Source organism: Haliaeetus leucocephalus, unplaced genomic scaffold (genome assembly GCF_000737465.1).
Source record: "Haliaeetus leucocephalus isolate CR32 unplaced genomic scaffold, Haliaeetus_leucocephalus-4.0 Scaffold13, whole genome shotgun sequence".
Taxonomy (NCBI): domain Eukaryota; kingdom Metazoa; phylum Chordata; class Aves; order Accipitriformes; family Accipitridae; genus Haliaeetus; species Haliaeetus leucocephalus.
In genome coordinates, this window is record NW_010972449.1 from 211,719 (window position 1) to 233,354 (window position 21,636).

Consider the following 21,636-nt stretch of genomic DNA (forward strand, 5'->3'; position numbering starts at 1 on the left):
TTGCAGTGATCCTTGAAACAAAAAGGTTATTGTGCTTCCATTCCCAGCCAAAGTTCTTAGAAACTAAAAAAGTACAGTACTCAGAAATAGACACTGAAAATTTGTAGCCATGCTATAAATTGTTATAGAAATTAATTTTTTTGCTACAGATTTGTAGCTAATGCTGTGTATTTCTCCTTTATAATCATGTAGCTGAGCCTGTGAACTGGTTAAGGGAACTAGAAAGCAGGATTAGTCTTTTAACATGTTTTCACTTTCTTAGTCCCATGCACTAATACAGTATTATGGTAACTGGATTGCAAAACACATGTGAGATGTTACTTTTCTCAGGAGTATATGGAGTAAGCAGGTTTTATTAATGTATTGGAAAGTAATCAAGAAAAATAAATTTTCTTCCTCTTTCTGTGCTATTTATTGTGTACCCTACCCCATTCTCCCCCCTTCAACTTCCTGTGGTGAGAGACATTATACTGACTAGTTCTGCTCCCTCCTCTACTTACAGCCCAAATAGCTCTGTTTCTTCTCTGTAGCTGACCAGCAAAAATTGGTGGTGGTGGCATGGCGGTATGAGAAGCAGTGAGGGAGAGGAAAGGATGGTGAGGAGCAAGGGAGTTATGGTGGGGGCTCTGTGGTCATGAGAGGTAATCACGGCAGGCAAAGCTGTCTGCTTCCTGCAGTGCTACCTTCCCAGTGAATGAAATTTCAGCAAGGTGATGGAAATGGTGGCACAGCAAGTGGGATAAATCCATGAGGGTCACGTCCAATATATGGAACTTGAAGAAAACTTTTATGTGTTGGGTTTTGTTTGTTTTTTTTTTAAAAAGAGCCTTTTTCCAATTCTATTCAGGTTAGGCTTTTATAGGACTCTTTTTTTCTTTTCTTCTTCTTTTTGTGAGTAAGTTTTTATCCCACTTTTTTGAGTGGCCATTTTCAAGGAACTCATTTACAAGGATTTAATTTTGATCTAAGACAGTTGCTTCTGTGCTAAATAAAGCAGCAATTAATTATTAAAAAGATACCTTTTGTGGCTGAACATTCTCCCTCATAGCTGTTAAACTCTAAGACATGTTTTACTTTTTAATAATTCATTTTTTTTAATTTATTTTGTGAGTATACAGTAAGTGCTTTGTGGGAAACTGGAAGAAGGATGGTCTGGCTGCTGCTTAAGACTGCTGTATGATCCAGGATCCGTTCCCAGCTCTCATACATGCTTCCTGAACGGCTGAGCACATACCTAGAAGTATCACATATGACTGCCTCAATGCCTTTGTAAAAACAGCTGTCAGCTTATTACTGATGAGCTTTGGTACCTCCTTTTACAGGACTGAGAAGAGCACTGCCATCAGTCTGTTCAGGGAGCTGTCCTAGGGATCAAAAATGTACTGCAGTGCCAGAGTAACTACAGGCACAGAACAAGTGAACCATATATGCTAATATGAAAAGTTGTATATTCTCCTCCTCTTTCCCCGCTGATAACCTGCAAATCGGAACAGTTAAAACCCCAAGTTTTTTGTATGAACTGAGCCACTGAAGCTTTGCCCTGAGAAAAACTGGTTCCGTATGACAAGAAAAATGGCAAATTTATTTGCTTAAGGTTTAAAAGATATTTATGAGCTTTGGTAAGGAGGAAATTTCATCTTTGAACAAAGCCTTACGCACTAGATTCTTTGTGAACCGCCTCAAGCCCTTTTCTGTAATTATTCATCTGATCTGTACAGGGTGGATTCAGCACAGCGTATTCCTCCTGACAAACTGACTCTGAATGTTACAGCGGTGCTCTTTAAGTCTTTGCCTCCGTGCTGGAAACACCACAGGAGCCTGCGGAGGGTAGATCTAAACTCAGCTGGTGCCAGTAGTCTGTGCTGTTACAGTGTGGGAGTTACGGTGGCAAAGCAAGAGCATTAGGAAATGTGTAATGGGACCAGATAGGCAGCACTTCTCACTGGCGTGTTAGAGGGTCTTGCGCTGCTGAAAGTGCCGTTTTTTTTCAAATGAGACTTAAGGCTGTAGCTCTGACCTCCTATTGCGTATTAGCACTTTCTGCAAGAGATGAGAAATTCGGTGGCTGGCCAGATTCCAGCCCACAGTAAGTTCTTATATTTTGCCTGCTGAGATTCCCTCTGCAGCTCCAGGTACACTTAGTGCCCTACTCTCATTATCCTGAACAGTGTTATCTCTGTTAGCAGTATACGGCAACTTTGTATAACTACCACTTTCCACTCCAGAAAGGACTGTACTGCAGTGGTAAAGTCCTCTCTCTCTGAGTGTATACATGTGTAAAAACAATGGATGATGGAGAGGGAAAATTTATCCTTCTCTTCTCCCACAGTAGCTTTGCCTGGAATCTGAGGGAATACCTGCTTTTTTGAGGCAAGGATGATAATGGTCCCAAACAAGGAATTATTTTCTCCCAACTGACTGGGTTATTAGGAAGGTATAATTGTGCCCCTGCTGCCAGCTTTGGATACCACTCCTGTGGAGGGAGGTCGTCTCCAGGGTATTGAGGCCAAATAATTTAATGATTCAGACAGTATAACTTTCATTTCAGCCCCCATATCTGTTTAGTGTGAAGAGCCAAGCACTTGTGAGGAGATTCAAAAAGTCTGGAGGCTCTGAGTGAACAACTCTCTAAAGATAGCCTAAGGGTCAGTAAGTACAGGCACTTCAATAAAATAGAGGCTGTGTGAGTTTGTTCCTTACGGCTAGATACGATAATAGATTTTATTCACTAACTGATTAATATGAACTTGGAGAACAGTCCTGGAAGCAGGGATCAGAGCCCAGAACTCCTTCTTCCAGGTGTGTGTCATAATGACTAGAATGCACAAACAGGCTGTCCCTTTCTAGCCAAAAAAATCTTGAATCATTTCTGCAGAGGTACATCAGAGACAGGCTACTCTCCGAAAGTGAGGACTACCTGTCAGAACAACTGAGCACTACTATTAAATAAGGGTAATCTCTGCTCCATTAAAAAAAAAAAAGTCAGGAGGAGCCAGTCCAGAAGAGGGGCTGCCAGGTTACAGATCCTGGAAGTGGCTTGCTTTAGCTCTGAGTCTGAATCTGGGACATGAGCATTAAGAAAAGGGTAGAGTCCATATCCTTACTGTTCACTGTTGATTGGCATTAGGCAGCATCTTGTTCTTGGACTGCTAAGGAGGCGAATGCTTGGGTAATTCAGGTTTTTGGCATTCATCCTGAGCAATAACCCTGGGCTCCACCTGCAGTCTGGGAAGACTAGAGATCAATTCCAGAGGCAGAATCAACTGATCTAACTTAGATGGCTTTCTTGTGTCATCCTGACTTAGATGCCTGGGTTAGGACAAATTAATCCCACCCTGAGATTTAGGGATTTAGGCTGGCTTTTGATACAATAAAGAGAAAAGGAGGGAAGGTTTTTTATAGTTTTGGAAACCAAGAATAAATAGGAAAAAATATTTTACACAGAAGATAATAAAGTGCTAAGGAAGGCACTGAAGCAGAGAAAGCAAATATCTTCAGGAAATTCCTGCTGTTGCTTTTGTTTTTAGAAAATATATTTAGAAGACAGAGTATAAAAGTAGGGAAGTAGGACTAAAAGCAATCACACTAGGCAGATCTATGGTTGAGGATAGCCAAGTTGTTTTCCTGAAATTTCAAACAGGATTTTCCTGTGTTGTTAACATTTGAAGTGCTGAGAATGTATATAATTAATCAAACATACTTGTTATTATAATGAAGGGGCCTGAGCTGTCCAAAATTGTGCCCACTGTGTGAAATCAAAATAGGAGATAGTAGGAACATATAGTGGATAAGAAGTCAAAGTGTTAAAAATAAAGTGATCAAGGAAGGCAAGGGCAGCAAAACTCATGCTTGTTTATGATTTTGGGGGGGTAGAAGACCTCTGGAAGTGAATTGGAGGTAGGAAAAGGCATTTAACAGGAAAGGAAGGCAGGGACAAGTGTGAAATGAGCCTGGGGTCTAAACACTGAAAATCCGGGTGTAAAGAGTGACCAACCAACACAGCATGAAGAAATGTCTCTCAGACTTTGGGGAGTACTATCTGTGTCAGTTTATTGCTGTGCATACTTTTCCTGCCACTTTTCTACAGGCTCCTCTCTGCAGTTTCTCCAAATGGCTAATGTCTTCCTTCCGTGTTGGTAGTAACATATGTACTGTTCATCAGGCAATTTTCTTGAACCATCAGAAATAATAAAACTTCTCCATTCTCTTACCCAGTCCAACAGGGGATCTTTGCTAACACAGTGGCATACCTGTGTGCTCATCTCCAAGGCTGCTTGTCTTGCACACTAGATTAGCAAAGGCATGCCAAAAGCAGCAGACTCAGGAGTTTGCTGGAGGTAATTCATTGCATAAGTCCTCTTCTTGTGCCAATATTCAGTCAGACTTATACATTCTCAGACTCATTAAAGGATATCCCAAAAGAGGCAGAGAAAACATGAGCAGTATGGAGAAAATTCAGGAACTCTTTCATTACCTGATGGCCGATTCAGTATAGTCCTCAATACAAATAAATAATATTAATGGTAATTACTTTGTGGGTTCTACCAGTAACGTGAGGGATGGATAGCACTGGCTTTTGGCAGGCACTGAGGAAGAGTTTACTGTGCAGGTTTCCCTCAGTAGTTATGTCAGTGCATATCACATTTGACTTGTTACAGCTTCTCTTCCAGATTCTGGTTTCCAGTTCAGGTTTCCAGCTCAGGTCTTTTCTTGAGCAAGATTCTGACCTTCACCAAAATAGGCTTTTTTCATAATGTGCACAAGAGAGAGCTATGGTGAGACTGCGGAATCCATTTTTAGTTTAAATATATAAAACATGTTCTTTCATCTGTTTTTTTTTCTAGTGCTGAAAAACTAAAGAATTAAGTCGCAATGATGTGGCAGCAGGGGCAGTAGCGACATTATTTCTGTGCCATGTGCTTTCCAAACAACAAAATGGGCAATCTATCTTGAAGGATTTATAATATGAAACAAGCAGGCAAGCAGAATAAAGAGGAGGAAGCACAGCATACAAGTTCAGTAGTCAAACAGATGTCCAGACTCTTCCTAATGATAGGGATATGTAGATTACCTTGGGCTTAGAAATGTTGCAAGGCAAACATGATGCTGTGGGTGTTAGGAATTTCAAAATGAGGTATCCAGCCCCATGCCTTGACTTTTTCCTTTTCCATTATTGAAATATTGGGACAAATTTTGTGAAAGTCTTGGGAGTTGGGACTCATCACACTGCAGGAGGACTCTTTTGGTGAGCTAGTTTGCTTTCTCATTTCCTTAAAAAAATGTCTACTCCTAAGTCTTCTGGGACAGGTATATTGTATTCCAAACCTCCCTTCAGGAGCGCAGTTAAAGATTAGCATGATTTTGACAGTGCAAACTCTAGCTTTGGGTGCTGGATTCCTTCAGTCCAACTTTGTTCTTCTGGGTGTGCTGAAGCCTCTGGTCAGGGTGTACTTGGTTTTTCTATCATCCATTTTGCCAATCAGACGTGGCCTTCCTGATGCCAGCTGAGCTTGAAGAGTGCTAGGGATTCATGTTGCCAACTCATCCCACATATCATGTGATGCCAAAATTACAGAATCATCCTGATTTCCAGATCAGCACAGTGACATGAGATAACCCCTTTTTTTAGATTAAATGTTTGATATTCCCATGAGTTCCTCTTCACTCTTTGGTAGAACTGCATCATGTGACTGAATTTCCATACATAGTATCTCCTTGGTGTAGGTTCCTTCCATTTCAGGGGTTTTATTTCCCTTCCGTGTGTGCCTAATTTTTAAGATCTTCCTCCATGAGAAGACAGAAGACTTTCTTTATAGTAATTGGGAAATGGTTTTGAATGTATATTCTGGAAGACAACATGTACCTCTTAGTGTAAATGATTATGCTACACTACATCCATTCAAAAGCAGTGATATTTCATATTATGGGGGCAAGGGGAGACATCAAGTTTAGTTAAAATAGCACACTGAATTTGGCAGGAACGTACAGCGTAATGCTGATCAGACTGCTTATGAGAGCAGCAGGTCTGGAATGTATGCTGTGGAAGCAAGGAATAAGAGAGATTTCAGCTATCTTCTGCCCAAATTAATTAGCATTATGTAAGTGGAGAGAAAAGCAAAAATTTAAAGGGGAGGGAGACATCTGTTATGTCTCTGAGTTTTCAAGCTTGCCTGCAAGTACAGGTCTCCTGGAAAGAGAGAAGTATCTCTGTGCTTTTGAAACAGTGAGGGGAGTAAGTGACGAGGAGTCACTGGCTAAAATCCAGTGGTGTGGTTATTGCTAATCCTGGCTCTTTCTTGCAAGTGATTGTTTGCTCTTGCAACTCTTTATGATTATTTATTATTATGTTGTGATGAGGATTATATAGAAGCAAAGTGTGAGGACAAACTGAAACCTCGCCATCCTCTCCCAACAGATCTAAGCAGAGTAGCAGTGTCTATCAGACTGATGGATAAAATTCCCAAACACTCTTATCTACAGAATAAGGAAGTTTTCTGTAATATCAAGAAATTTTTACTCAGGAATGTGTTCTGTTTGCTCTAAGGTACTGCTGGCAAAGGCATGGTGACTCAAGAATACTCTTCAATATATACCAGGCAAAGAACTGATTACAGTGGCGAGGTGGGAGGTAATGTTCCAGCAATTTGGAAATCACTGTTGAGAGTTACAATGTTTAGTTAAGGAAACACTGCTCTGAAATAAGATGTTAAGGCAGACTGACTCCTTCTCCCCCCACTGCTTTTCTCTGGTGGATTCTATTAGAGTGTGGTGGGAGGAATAAAAGGAGTGAGGTCAGGTCAGACTGTGTGGCAAGGAAGGTCAGACAGGGTTAAGCAGGTCAGGTCACGTTTCTGTGTCTTCTGTGGTTCTCCAAGAATTTGGGGTCGCTGCTTAGAAACTGCGCTATTTGATCAGCTGTTGGTAATTTGAGCGTTACACAAGAGCAAGTGGAATCAAAGATGATTCTTGAAGGTGAATGATTGGAAAGAAGGAATGAATGGAACACTGTTATATTAAGAAATTAAATACATCAATCCTTTATTTTATTCCCATTTCAAATAAGCTATCGTGGTTGGTTGACCTAGAAACAAGTACTGTCTGGCTAAGCAGCCAGAAATGTGTATTTCGCTGTGCTTAAATAGATGCAGAAAAGTCCATGTGTCTGGGAAAGGAGGACACACAGCTGAGACATGTGCGTAAGGTGTTGTTCTGCTGAGAAAATTAACTTGTCACTTCAAAAGTGGCTGGGCACCAAGTTTGGACAATAGCTACTTTGAATATCTGGTATGAGATGGAATCGTGTTGAAGGGCGAAGAATAATCTTTATCCAGTAATTGCAAAGTATTTAATAACTTTTTTTAAAAAGTATATTATCATGAAGTAGTTTTCATCGCCATTCATCAGACTGGCAAATTGAGACATTCAGAGGTTAAATAACTTGCCTAAGGTCACAGCTGACCAATAGCAGTGCTGGTGGTAGTACCTAGTTCTAAGCCATGCCTGTTGAAATTACTGTCTCTGAAAGAAAGTAAATTCAGGGTCGATAAATTAACTTTTCTTGAATGATGAAAATGTCAGTGGCATCAAGTAAGAGGAGAAAAAGCCTGGTGTCAGCAGCTTAGAGAAGGTAACTTCAGGCTGGATTTCCTGTTTCCAGGGGAATGGAAGGAGGTAAAGGAAAACTATGTTTGTTTGTGTTTTTTATTACTTTTTTTCCCAGATCAAGTTGTTTGAGTCCTGGATAAGAATTTGGCTCAGGTGTTCCCAAGTTTCTTGCTCTTTGTAGGCCAGTCTCCTTGAAAAGTAATATTTTCAGGCCTAAAAGTGGCAACTTACATAGAAAAGCAAATCCACCTGAGACTGTTAGCTTATTAGTAAGTTCTCCTCTAATAGTTGCTCTGGGCAAAGAGAGAGGCATGTGGCTCTGTATCCCCTGCCATTCTTGTGTTGGATCTCCTTCTCTCGAGTTCTCCAACTCTGGGAATGGCTCTCCAGCACACAGAGATAATGCTGAGAAAGAAAACATGTCTAGTAGGGAGCAGAGGGAGTGCCCTATCCCTTTATATTCAGCAGGGAAAATCTTGTCACGGAAGGAAGAGCTTATTTGCAGCCCAGCAAAGGAAAGTGAGTTTCAAGGAGACATATTTTATGGCTGTTTTACTGAAACTATAAGGACTTACATGCACTCATTTGTTATGTCACTCCAGAATTTTGTAATCCAGCTCAGAGTTCCTACTTCACTGTTTTCCTCTACCCACTCCTGCTTGGCAGTTTTTGCCTCTGAGCATTGGTTTTGGACCCATGACAGATTTCTGAACAAAACAGCAATCTCGCTGCACTGTGATTTCCACAGTGTTCTGTTATGTTCAGATGCACCTGCACCCCCCCAGACTCTGAACATTTCATATCCCTTTATGCAGAAATGGCTACTTCTGAGTTAAGCTATAGCTGGAGTAGAAGCAGCAAGCCCAGCAGTCATGTATTTATTGAAGCATTCAATGAACTTCTAGCACAACTTAATTGTATATACCATAAAATTGAAATACTGCAATAGTTTTATAGGGACTGAGTGTTTCATAATCATTTAAGCCTAAACACATTTAATTCACAACAGATTTTCCAGTTTCTGGGTCCTGAGAATACTACTGCTGTTGTGGAGAACAAAGAAAGAATCACAAAGATGACATGACAAGAATTTTTTTGACTTATCATCTGCTTCACAAACAAGGGACCAGCCTTGTGTGTGTGTTGGTATTTGGTGATGAAGGGGCTTGAAAAGCAGGGCTAGAGAGGTAAGACTTTCAAGAAAGGCAGTCCACCATCTTGTCCTAAGCCATAGAGCTCCACCAGGCACTTCTCCATGCTAAGGCAGCCTCTCCAGTCTCTTGTAGTTTGGGGTCTGTGCTCAGACCATGCTCTGCCTCTAGAAAATACCTATGTCAGTTCTTTTCTCTGATGTATTTGAGGAAGAACAATCTAAGTCCAAAGCTGGTGACTAATTCTGGTGTTTTCTACATGGCAATAAACAGCCACTTTAGTATTTTTCTTTGGGTTATGAAAAGCCTGAAATATGGACACTCCAGTTACGCTACCTTATTTCAATGGCTTATTAATAATGTGTACATTTAGTTTTCCTCCATAAGACTATCAAGAACAGCTCGCTTAAAAACAACACACAGGCAAATGTACCCTTACTTTTTATAGCAGGAGGGAGAAGGATGAGTGTCAGTCAGTCAAGACTAGCTCCAGATATGTTTCCAACTAGGCTTCCTACAGAGTAAGTGATACTGGCCAGGTGCCATCTAGATTACTCAGGGCTATAGCTCTTTAAATACTGTTTGTTATGGATTTCCACAGTAGAGCTATTTACCAGGGAAGAACAAACAGATCCTGCTACTGTGTTTCCTTGTGCTTTATAGAAGTGCTCTAAACTGTTTACAGTGTTGTCTAATACTGTTTAGGTTAGTTTCACTTTCTGGGTGTTGTTTCATCCTGCCCTGTGTTAGTGTTTGTGTGGATGCAAACTAGCTGAAACAACTCAACTAGTCCCCCTTGGTACACCAGTGTTCTTGCAGAATCTCACAAGGGGCACTTTTCTTAGCACTGGGCCAGGGAGTTCAGCAGGGATAAGCACAAAGCATCCTAACTCACTTGCTTCAGAACAGTGTGACTGTGGAGATGAGCCAGGCTTGGAAACACTTTAGCCTGTGCACTCTGCAACATTCAAGTCTTAGAGCTTAAACCAGCATTATGCTTCAGGGTTATTCACCAGTGATTTTGTTTTCTGGTTCGGACAAAGCCTGGGAAATATAGCTTCAGGACACAGCCATCCTGAAAGCTTTCACACCTGTTCTTTGGAGTAAGTACGTTAGGATTGCATTGTACCTTCAGAAGGTGGTATGAATTTCCTGTCCTTGTGCATGAATGATACAGAAAGCTCAGTGTAAACTAGGGGATGAATTTCACTTGATAGTCATTTTTTATTTTATCATAACCCCAAGATGTTTGCCTTATTCCGTGATTTCTTGTATAGTTTTTCTTTGCTTCTTTGCTTCTCTTAAGGAATATTCCATACAACTTTTTCAACTTTTACGTAACTCTGTAGTGCCTCAAGCAATTATTCAACTTAAAACACGAAGGGACAAAACGTTACTGCCCATGGACAAAACCAAATATTTTAATCATTTATAGTGTTATTTTAAATGTACATACAATTATTCTTTTGGGCATCTCCACATGACATTTGCCATTTTTAAAGATGCTAGGATGATTTATTCTCCTATGAAGAGCAACGTAGTGGTTTTTTGGTTCTGAGGGGACAGAGAGATGGAGAGCAGTTGTGGCAGCAGAGGGATGAGAATTGCAGGGACTGAATGTCAGTAGTGTTGCCTGCGGGAACAGGGCAGAAGAAAGCACAGGGGGAAGAGCATGGGCTAAAGGATGGTGACAGGGAGTTCAGGCTGGGATGAGAGGGACTGCAAAGGAGTTCAGAAGTCTGGCAGAAGATGCAGGGACTACGTAGTATTAGAGACTGGAGAAACTTCTGGGGAAGAAAGAGGCATCACATAAAACAAGATGAAAACTGCGTGACTGGACGCTGCACCAAGTGAGAAGACGTCCCTTCACAGGGAGCCTTCAGCCTGGCCTGGTGCTCAGTATTTGTTTTTCTTTTCCCCGCTTGTTAACTGTTGAGGCCAATGGCCATTAAGGCAGTGGACCTCCTGCTATTGGCTTTATCTCTACTTTTACAGTCCTGTCAAGCAGCAGTAATGTAGATAAGCTGCTAGATGGAAGCTGTTCAGACACTAATTAAAACTATCCTGAGAATTACAAGGAAAAACTCAGCTATACTGATACTGAGAAGAACCTTAAAATAGAAGAGATGTCAGTTCAAACCTGCCAGTCAAATGGCAGTGCTTAGCTCTGCTGGGTCAGCTCCTGCCTGACTCACTTAAAGATTTAGACAGACCTATTAAAATATATAATAAAGATATGGCTATGTCAAGAAGAATCCACTCACCGCATAACGTAATCAAAGCAAGCCCTTATATAAAACAGTGCGTGGCTGATCTTCTTTTCATTCTGCCAGTGTAATTCCACTAATTTCAGCAGGGATGCTGTTGACTCGAGCATCACACTTATGCAGTGGCACACATACACGGACTCTCTGTTTTCTAGCCTGCATCATATGTGGCAATGGGTTATGTTGTAAAGTGTCTGTAGTCTCTGTCTGAATCAGAAGAGGCTTCTGTAATCTTTTACTGGGAATTTTGACACAATCAATTATTTACAGTCTGGTTTGTGGAAGGAATTCAAGAGCTGAGGCCAGCAGAAGTAAAGCAACGCAGAAGGGTGAAACTACTACCTTTCCTACAGTGTATCTTACTGGGTAAGTTCACTCTTAAAAAAGCAAACATACCAGTTTCATACCAATGCATTGCTAAAGGCAGGACCACAGTGAATGGCACCACTCATTAGAGCATTAGAGTGTTTGAGGTGTCTGAAACAATGAACTTAAGAGTCCAGGGCAACTTGAGGACAGCTTCAATTTATAAAAGTGTATCCATAGACAGTGGGAAGGATTAGAGTTCATCTCTGAACCAGGCAGGATGGAAGATACCTTGCTGTAGAGGTAGTCATTATTCTGGCAGTTGCATATGATACAGACAATACGTTGCCGTTCATCAAGGGCAGAACATACATTTGCCTCTGGAGGAGGGCACACGCATATGAATCCCACAGGAACAGCTGGTTAATTAATAAAGCCATGAGGAAAATTCTGTTTGGCTTTGTTCTGTTTTCTGACTTCAGGGTTGATGAGTCTAAGGAACAGGGAACTACACAAAGACTGTTTACTGCAATGTCTTGGAACCTTCCAGCAGCAGAGAACGTGCTTTTTAATGGCTGTTTTGTGGGAAATAATAGTCGTGCATCTGTATGGAGTTCATGAGCACTGTTCCACTACATACAAGTTTTAATGTGACACTTGAACAGTTCCTGCCACATTAAAACTACAGCATAGAGTAGCACTTGGGCCATATCGCTCTGCAGCAGGAAAACATACTAGAAAGTAGGTCGTGGAAATAATCCTGCTGGTTCCAGTAATCAGAGTATACAATGGGGTCGAAAGTTCAGAGTGAGCTGGGGAATGCAGTCGGAGAGTTTCTTCTGCCTGAGTGCTGGACACGACGTATTCTCTCTCAGGGGCTGCTGGAAGGAGGATTTCTCCTAAGTGGGACATAGCTATCAGCTGGGCTCAATGCAAAGTTTACAGAACCAGAAACCTGGTATCTTCCTTCCTCTCTGAAGAATAAAGCTCTTCAGAGCAGAGCGTGGGGAGAAAAAACTTGCTAGGTCTCTATATTCAGACGCGTAAATTCTACATACTGGAAATACATCTAAGTTTCTGGACAGCTCTGTGACGGTTTGTTCATTCCCACTCAAAGAATTTAGACACAGGATGAGGGAGAAAAGGAGAAAACTGACTGGATGAGGGTCAAGTTTAAGACGAATTTGGGGTTAGAAGCTGTGGATATAAAGATTATGTGATTAAATTGTCTTGGAATTTCAGACTGATTATTCCTGTGGTATTTTGGCGGCTCCTGTCCCGGGGCCAGGACATAGAATTGAAAGCCATGCTGTGGACTTGATTCGGAATCCAGACCTCCTTCTGAGGTTTTGATGCAGGGATTTGTATCCATGATTATCCCTCTACTTCTAGTCAAAGTAGAAACTCTGTTTGAAAACTCTTTGAGAATGTCCAGGCTGCTCACCTGGCTTCTGTGTATGTATGGCACATGAGTAATATAAAACCAGTAATGGTCACGCTGGCTAAACTAGAGCTGCATATAGGCTATGCATAGGATAAGGTCCTTTTATATCCTCCTGGCTACTGGCAATTGGCAGCTTATGGTGTAGCCTTACATGAGGGACTCATATAAGCCATCATGTTTAATAACTATCAATGGATCAGTCCTCCATGAAATAGTTTAAGTCCTTTCAAATCCTAGTGCCTCTGCAACATCCTGCATCAATGAATTCCATAGTTTCAATTATGAAGAAAAATCTTTGTTTTGTCTGTTTTTAAACAAATTTATCAGATTTCTTCACCATGGCTCATTGATCCTTGTAATGTGAGAAACAGTAAATAATAATATCGCATCCATTTTATCCATAACACTCAGGATTTACATCTCCCTTCATTCTGTCTTCTCTGAGCTGAAGATAACTAGTTAATCCAACTTTGGCACTGCTACAGAGTCCTTGTGTGGCTCTGCTCTTCAATTTCTGTGCATGTGAAATGAGGACAATACTCCCTACACCATAAGATAATTGTGCTTGTATAAGGTGCTTGTAAAGAACTTAAGGACTATTTTACAGAAAATATATTCTTGTAGCATTCAAAATGGTGCATGTAAAATAATTCACAAGTATGCATACAGGTGACATGAGCATAAATTTGGTCATTCTCATTCACAAATTGCTTTTCTTACAAAATACAATTACAAGCATCAGTTTTTGCAAATTTGCCATTACTTACTAGGACACACTCCCCAAATTATCTTGGCTCTAAAATATATGAATATTCCTATGGAAGAAATGTATACAGTGAGCCCATTCAAAATATTAATTGATATTAACTGAAAGAAAAGTCTCCCACACATCCTTATTCATTGCCTTGCTCATGAATCACAGTTCATATAATGCATTATATCATCCCTGGACCAAATGAAAGGGTAAGTAAGTATTTCTTAAGTCATTTTACCATAATTAAATTCTGATTTGTCTCTTTCAAACTTTTTTTTTCCTTGCTAAATCTTTGAAAGAGGGATTACTATAAGTAAAGAGTTTAAATGGCAAATTTTAAAGTTCTGCCAGGTTCTCTTCTGAGGGGTTTGTTTATAGCTAGTTTTCTTTAAAGCTTGTTTTTCCCTTTCAGATTGTCTGTTCAGATCAGTTTGTTTTACTTAATGTAAATATTCCAGCAGATTTCAGAACCAAATAGTGATGAATGTGATTAGAATCAGACCTTTCTTAAGTAGTATGAGAAGATCCTTTATTTCAGCAAGGGAGATATATCACCTCTGTTGCAAATTATATCATGCTGACAGAGTGAAATGTACTGTAACCTGATGAAAAAAGAACATGATCTAACTGTATTGATACAGGAGGAAAGAAATGCACACAATGTTCAAAACAAGTATGTCAGGAAGAGTTCATTTTTTTCTTGTTTTCATTTTCTGAAGCAGATAGTGAGGTAATTGTTTCTCTGGATAGAAAAGTACAGCCAGTGCCTGGTTGATAGGTGGGTCTTATTCATTTGCTTATTAATTGACAGTTTATGGTATATGTAACAGACACAATCACAGTAAGAATGACGAAGAGCCATCTCAAACAGAAAACATTACAGGATCCCATCTTGTGAAATTGTACACTGAACACTTTTTGAAAACTTTTTTTTCAGGGGAACAGATGGATTGTTTACAGGCAATAAGTAAGACCATGTCCCTTCCCTAAAATGCTTTTGATGTCAGGGCCAAATTTCATTTACTGTTACATCGAATCTCAGATTAAGTCATTATCTACTTCATCCAAGCCAACCAAGAGAGTCTGGATTAATACAGGGGTTGTTGGGAGGACTATCTACTTAAAGTACATATATAGCAACAGAGAAAGGAAAGCTCAATGGTGAAAAGCAGTATCATTGAGCACTAATATGAAGCAAAATTTTTTGGATCTGTGGTCTTGTTTGCTTCTTTGCTAGGTACACTGGTTTGCTAAATAGATCCCAGAATAAGTTGCAGTTCACAGATTCGACTGCCCATATAAAAATCTATTGAGATTTCTGGCAGTCGGGTAGGGGGGCAGTGTTCATAGATGGTTGCTGACGTACAGGATTTTACAAATATGTAAGTAATATCATTTACCATTGATACAGGTTAAAGGCATCACCATATTCAAACCAATGAAAAAAACTAGGAGGACTGCTTGAAGTGCTGTCTTGTGTACTCTTATCACTCTTCTCAAAGACTGTTTGATACTGCAGTTGAGGCTAAAGCTTCTTCAATGGACTCCCTATATTCATTTTCAAGAAGTAGTTTATCTGCCAAAGCAAGTTCTTTGTGAGTCCTGCAGTCATTGACACTGCCAAACCTGTCTGTTTTACTGCTCCATCACAACACACTTCATTCTAAGTCATTGCTACAAAACATATTTCTACTGAAGAACCCCATTTCCAGCTGAAATATAACACAAAGCTTCCACTATACTTACTTTGTAAGCATAAGTACCTATTTTTCAGATCATCAGGTGTATCAGTAAATGTACCTACTCTTTGTAAGTGTTTGTTAAACCTATACTTAAACTGGGCTTTGAAATGGCAGAAAATTGCATGTTGGATTTATCATTAAGGGGCGTGGCAGGGGAGAGACGGAAAAAGCATTGTCTAGTGTATGAATAAAAGAAAAAGGAAGCTTTTTATTTTCCCATTGCTCATTTTTCAAACACCGGTGGTTGCAATAAAGATGGAATGAAATGTCCCGTGGCCCCTATGATAGTCTTGACCAAATGTGTTAAATCTGAAATTTATCCCAAAATTTGAGTGAGGGAGAATGTGCTTACCCACATCTAAATTCTTGCCTATAATTTCAACATGTAAGTTTTACATGGCATTTTTTTCTTCTTGTTCTAAACTGCCATGAAATGTTGCTATACTGATATGACTATACAGTGTTCCTATCAAAATAAAATCTCTGCTAACTTTGTCGATTATCATTTGTTCCTGAATGGTGCTGTCTTTTACCAAGTCAATAGTGAATAGTTATCCCTGCACATCAGCTTAAATTTGTCCCAGTTGTTTTGAAAATTAGCAAGTAAATGAATATATATGCCCTGTGTTATTACTGTCAATCTTACAAACATGTGTGGGAACAAAAATGTTTTAGAAAATAATTTTAAAAATTAAGTATTTTTAAAATACTTTGCAAAATGGCAGGAAGATTACTTTTTTTTTTGTACTTTTAAACTACTCAGTTTTATATTACCCAAATGATCACTTTCTGCACTTGTATAAAACAAAAATAGTTTTGCTCTTAAAAGATGAGATTTGGCACTTAGGGCAAAATTTTCCTCTCCAATCTGCAATGCAGATGCCTTCGCCGCAGAGCAGATTTCAACTGCCTTTCTGCATTCATTTCATGCATAAAACTTCCACTGACGTCTATGGGAGCTCCATGCATGGACTCCATTCAGACAACACAGAACAGGCCAGAGGGAAGAATATTACCCTGATTTATCTTGAATGCCCAGGACCAAAATCTGGACAAAGATTGAAGTCGTGCTGGTAGCAACCATTTTAAGATGGTTCTCAACATGATCAGAAAATTTTCTTGGAATAATTGAGAACAGGCTGTGGTCAGTTGGAGAAGCTGCTATTTTGGTGGGGGTTAGCACAGTTCTGTGACTAGTTTCTCTTCTCTGAATCAAACAAGAGTTGATAAGTCTGCAAACCTACTAGCTAAAATTTGCCATTAGACTGCAATGATTTGTTTTTATGTTATGTGCAGGGCTGTTACCAGCATGCAGGAAGAATTAATTTCCCTACAGTGCTGCCTTAAAGATGTCTGTGTCTCCTTCCATTAGCAGCTACGCCAGAGTGGTTGGCTGGTGAATCTAACTACCACTGTCCCTCCAACCCGTCCCTTCTATCACATGCTTAAGATAACGTGCAAAAATTCTACAGGGAGGAGACCCTCAGGATGAAGTGGCTATGAATCCTTTCAGTATTTGTACAGAGGAAGGTTCCTTCCCCTGTGTAGGAAGAATGTGTTAAAGCCAGTACCAATTGCTGTTTCTGTGTGCCTTGAGGCAATGCAAGCAGGATTTTCTCTTTAAATCACTGCTAATTAGAATGAATAAATCTAACGAAATAGCAGCAGTGAATATTAATTGAAATAAACCCCCAAATCTCACCTAGATGTATTTTGAATTTTTCTGTTTTTTGTCTGTAAAGTCATACAAATACGTTTATGTATGTGTGTCCATGCCTAAGAAAGTGTGAAAAAACGCAAATAAAACATCACAGATGCCAGTGAAAATGTATTTTGGTAGAAATTTCCAGCAGAAATATTTATTCAGCCATGTTGGAATCTAGTTCCTTCTCCTCCCTAAAACACTGTATTTGAGAAAAAGAGAGGGGAGAAGACAGTCATCTAGTTCAGATTTTCATGCCAGGTGTGGCAAATAATTAAAGATATATCGTGACATTTTGAAAAATACTTTTTATTAGAATGAGACCTGAGCACACATGTGGGGCTTGGACGCATTAGTTGGTTTTGAAAATGGTATTTTAGTCCTTTTGAAATGTTATTTCTCCTGTTGCAAGGACTGAAGTTGGTTCAGGGGAGCTCTTGAAACAACTCCACAATACTTAAGACTCTTCCTACATTGCAAACAGAAGAAAGGGCTAAATCCGTGTAGTGAACTAATGCTACAAATGGTTGCTGAGTGCAGTTGCTTGCATTTTTCCAATAACAAGATCTCATGCTCCTGTCAGTCTTGAGGATTTCATTGAGGCCATGCACATGAGCTTATTGTCTTTGCAGATCCAATCACTAGATATAGTGATCTTAAAGATAAATTATAAAGAACAAAAGCAAAATGGATATATTTTACCTGTGTTTAAATGGTGCATTAGAAGATTCTTTCACCTCATTGCAACAAAGGCAGTTTCACACAGTAATTACACTGAAGGGGATTAAGGAGAATAAAAATCTTTTTGGAAAACAGATATTATAACATAAACCCATAGAATTTTTGTTCAATAGGAAGAATAGGAAGACTTTCTTTGCATCTTGTTACTGGCTTACTAATTAAATTTCTGGCTGACTACTTAATTTCCTTTATAGAAAGAAAATTTAAAATATAGTATCACATACACCTTCATCTGGAATTTAGATATTTACAGGGATGTTATTTTTAAATTTCTTGGATGGGACAAAAGGCCTTTCAGTTCAAGTGCTTAACTTGGTTCTGCGGTTTCTGTGTTTGGTTGTTTCTCTATAATTTGTTTCATAACCTTGGGCAAGTCACTTAATACCTGCATTTCATTCAAACCCAAACTGGATGCCAAGAGCTGGAACCTGCCTGCTGACTTTGCCATCTTCATAGACTTGAAGAGAAGCCTCAGTAAGGAGGAATTGAAAGATTAATTACTATCACTTGTTCTGGCATTAATCATTCACTCAAAAAATTGTATGTAAGATACAATGGGATTAAATGGTCAATGTTGATTTAAATATGTAAAGTGGATTTTTAAAAAAGGAGGTGCTGTCTCAACCTCAGAAAATGTTCTGAGCAGTATTGCTTTGCTTACGTGATTTATATGTATTTTTTTTAATGCATTATCGATCTCTTCCATTCAGTGGAAATGCTGAAAGAATCAAATTATCCTTTTCAATTATCAAATAATACAAAAGGGAACACAATTATTTTAAACCCTTCCCTTTTTAAGGTGTAATTAACACCAAAGCTAGAACACATCTCAGACCGTATATTCTGCGATTTGCAAAGTTGTCAGTTCTGGTGCCCCCAAACTAGCTCGGAGTTGTCTTGTCTGATACTCCAGGACAGCCTATCTCCTGTGTAATAAATTTAGTGAAAATCCTTGCGATCAATGTCTCTACTAGTGTATGTTTTCCCATTCCCCGCCTGTTATTGCATGACACAAAAAATCTCCAATTTAGCCTCTAATCCTGGCAAGCATTTCTTGGACCATATCGCTATCCTTTCACGTTGGCCAAGTTTAAAGGGGGAGAAGGAGGAGGAGAAAGATTAGCCAGCTGCTTTTAAAACCCATCAGTGCATACTGTATTTACTGAGATGGGTAATAAAGACAAGCTTTGGTCCTCTCGTTTGCTTTTTGGATAAAGACTGTGTTATGGTTTGGGGAACAGGGATCACATTTTCTTGCACTGGTGTCTTGTGATTGGTGTATTGCTTAAAGACTATGAGGAATAAACTTGTGCTCCAAAGGAAGTTGGCAATAAAGTTTGCTCTATAAAAAGAAACCTGCAGTTAGGATACGGTTTCCTATTCTGAGTCAAAGCAGGGTGTCAAGTCAGAAATTCCGACCCAGCGGGTCAGGAAGGATTCCAGGACTTCTTGAATCACAACTGAAATGTGTTCCCTTCCTTTCACCCTTTTGGCTCAAGTCCCACTGGGATTACTACTCAGAATTATTTTATTCAATTCACTGTGTGAGTGGTGCTTAATGTGAATACATACTGTGTTTTCCCCACGCTGTAGCTTCTCTTCCTGTCTTAACTGACTACTCTTGTTTCTAGTCTACATACTGTGGACACGACCAGTTCCACACCCCCCTCCCCATTTAGAAGACTTTTTTATACCTAAAAAACAGGAGGTGCTGAACTCTACCCTAACCTGATGAAGATCACAGCTCTTTCTGTTTCCTTGTGTCTTTGCTCATGGTATTTCACTTGTAAAAGAAAAACACCGATGAACTTACAAGCTATTTTATTCCATACTTATTTTTTCATTAGAATTATTTTGAGACAGACACACAACTTTTTAAATGATGATTTTTTTTCTCCTTTAAAAAAGCTTTGAACATTTGAACAAAAGCATGCCCTTTGTTTCCATATTATCACATTTACAATAAAGACAGTGCCCAAAACACGGCAGTTTGTTCTGTATTGACTGTGATTTTGTGGACACGTTTTTTATTAGGAACTTTTCTCACTTATCTTTCTCTGTTTGTATATATGCTTGGCAACCTAGATGGAGAATAGGAAATATTTCTCATAGTTGTCATTCTCAAGTGGTACTGACTCCCAAATATAAGGTCACAAAAATAGCATAAGAAACCATATATTATATATACCATGTATAACACATGGTTCTATGATACTTTATGAAGTGAAGAAGTGAAAATTTCAAATCTGCCTGGAAAGAAGGCAAAATGTAAAATGAGTGAATCTCTTGTACTGTAGAATAGCTTAAATTTGAAATGGTTTTACTGAGTTTGATCATTTATTTTATCCCATCCTCCTGGTTTTCTTTCCCTCGAGGGTACACTAAATGAACTGACGACATGGTTTCTTCCTCTCCACCATTATGCAAACAGCACATGCTAAGGATGAAATGTTCAAATGTAAAGATAATGCAGTAATTAGGAAAGACAGTAGGCACCTAAAAAAGACAAGAAAATCTAAAAGGTGAAATAACATTTTTAGAAGGGAAATTAACTTGTAGGTGAGTGAAATTCATGAGATGAGCAAATTCACTGAAGTTTTAGTGGTTCTGTGGATCAAAGAACGTGCTTTTGCAAAGTGCCTTACGTGATGTCATTAGGTAAAGCAGTAAGTGGTAAAACAAGGCAAAATAAGTCTGTGCCTTAATCATTAAGCTTTAATAATTCTCCTTCTCTTTTGCCCGATGTATCTTTCACTCTGCTACACACTGGACTATCATCAAAGGATGGGTGGAGAACACTCCACCTAGAACACCCTGTAATTTAGTAGTTAGGTCATTTTCATGGGAGATGCGGGTTTGAACCTCCCTAGGCAGATGTCTCCTACTTCCTTGTTACTGTATTAAAAGGGGGCATTACCCCAGCATCTTAAGAGAACATTTTCTAAAAGGATAACCTTAGGTACCTAAACTTGAGGAGGATGTTCTTAGCTGGGGATCCAGTTCTGTCGGAGGTGAGTAAAGGTGGCCATGAAGGTCAGCAGTTTGTATCTGAGAATCAAGAAGTATACAGCCTTGCTGAAGGAAGAGACTTCGTACATACGTCTTGCTTCAGTGTTTTCTGCTGGCTGGGCTAGGAGCAACATGTTGTCTTCTGTGACTGCCTTGCTGAAGAACCAAACTTTCTTTGTGAACATGTGTGCCGAATGCCATTCTGGGAGAACAGTACCTTGCTTTGGACAGGATGATGCATCAGCCTAAGTCCATTGTAAATCTATACCTCAGTTCTTTTCCTGTCAGATTAACACCTCTGATAGCTCTCAGGTTTAGACCAATCCAACTAAATATGATGTTGAATTCATGCCATCACCTCAAGCTCTTGATCCTTCTCTGCTTTTTAACAGGAAGGTATGAAGTGGTCAGGAATCAAAGACATATTATTCTAAGTTGACTTGGCACATGTATAAAGGACAGAGTGTTTGGATAATAGAGAATCTAGCTCTTATTTTTCCTCAGCATGAAAACGTCTGGATCAAAAATCCAATGCCATGCTGCAAAGACTATCTCAAGTTCCCTTCCCATTCAAGACAGTGGCAGTTGTTTATCTTTCTTATTTCTCATTTACTATGCAATAGCCTACAAGGCTTCAAACTGTGAGAGCGAGCAGGGAATGGCAGTCTTTCCTTTACTGCTTTTGCTCATGCACATGCAGGTTATTTTAGATGATGATTCCTTTGCAGGGGAAACAATGAACTGTATGAATCAAACGTTTTCACAGCAGTTGAAAACTATAGCTTGGCAATGAAGGGGAGCGGGAAAACATTAAAGACAATGTAGTAATGACAGACAGGGAAGAAAGAGAGAGATGGGGTAGAAGATAACAGGGTGTTGGGTAGAGCACACAAGCTAAACAGGAAAAATTAGATG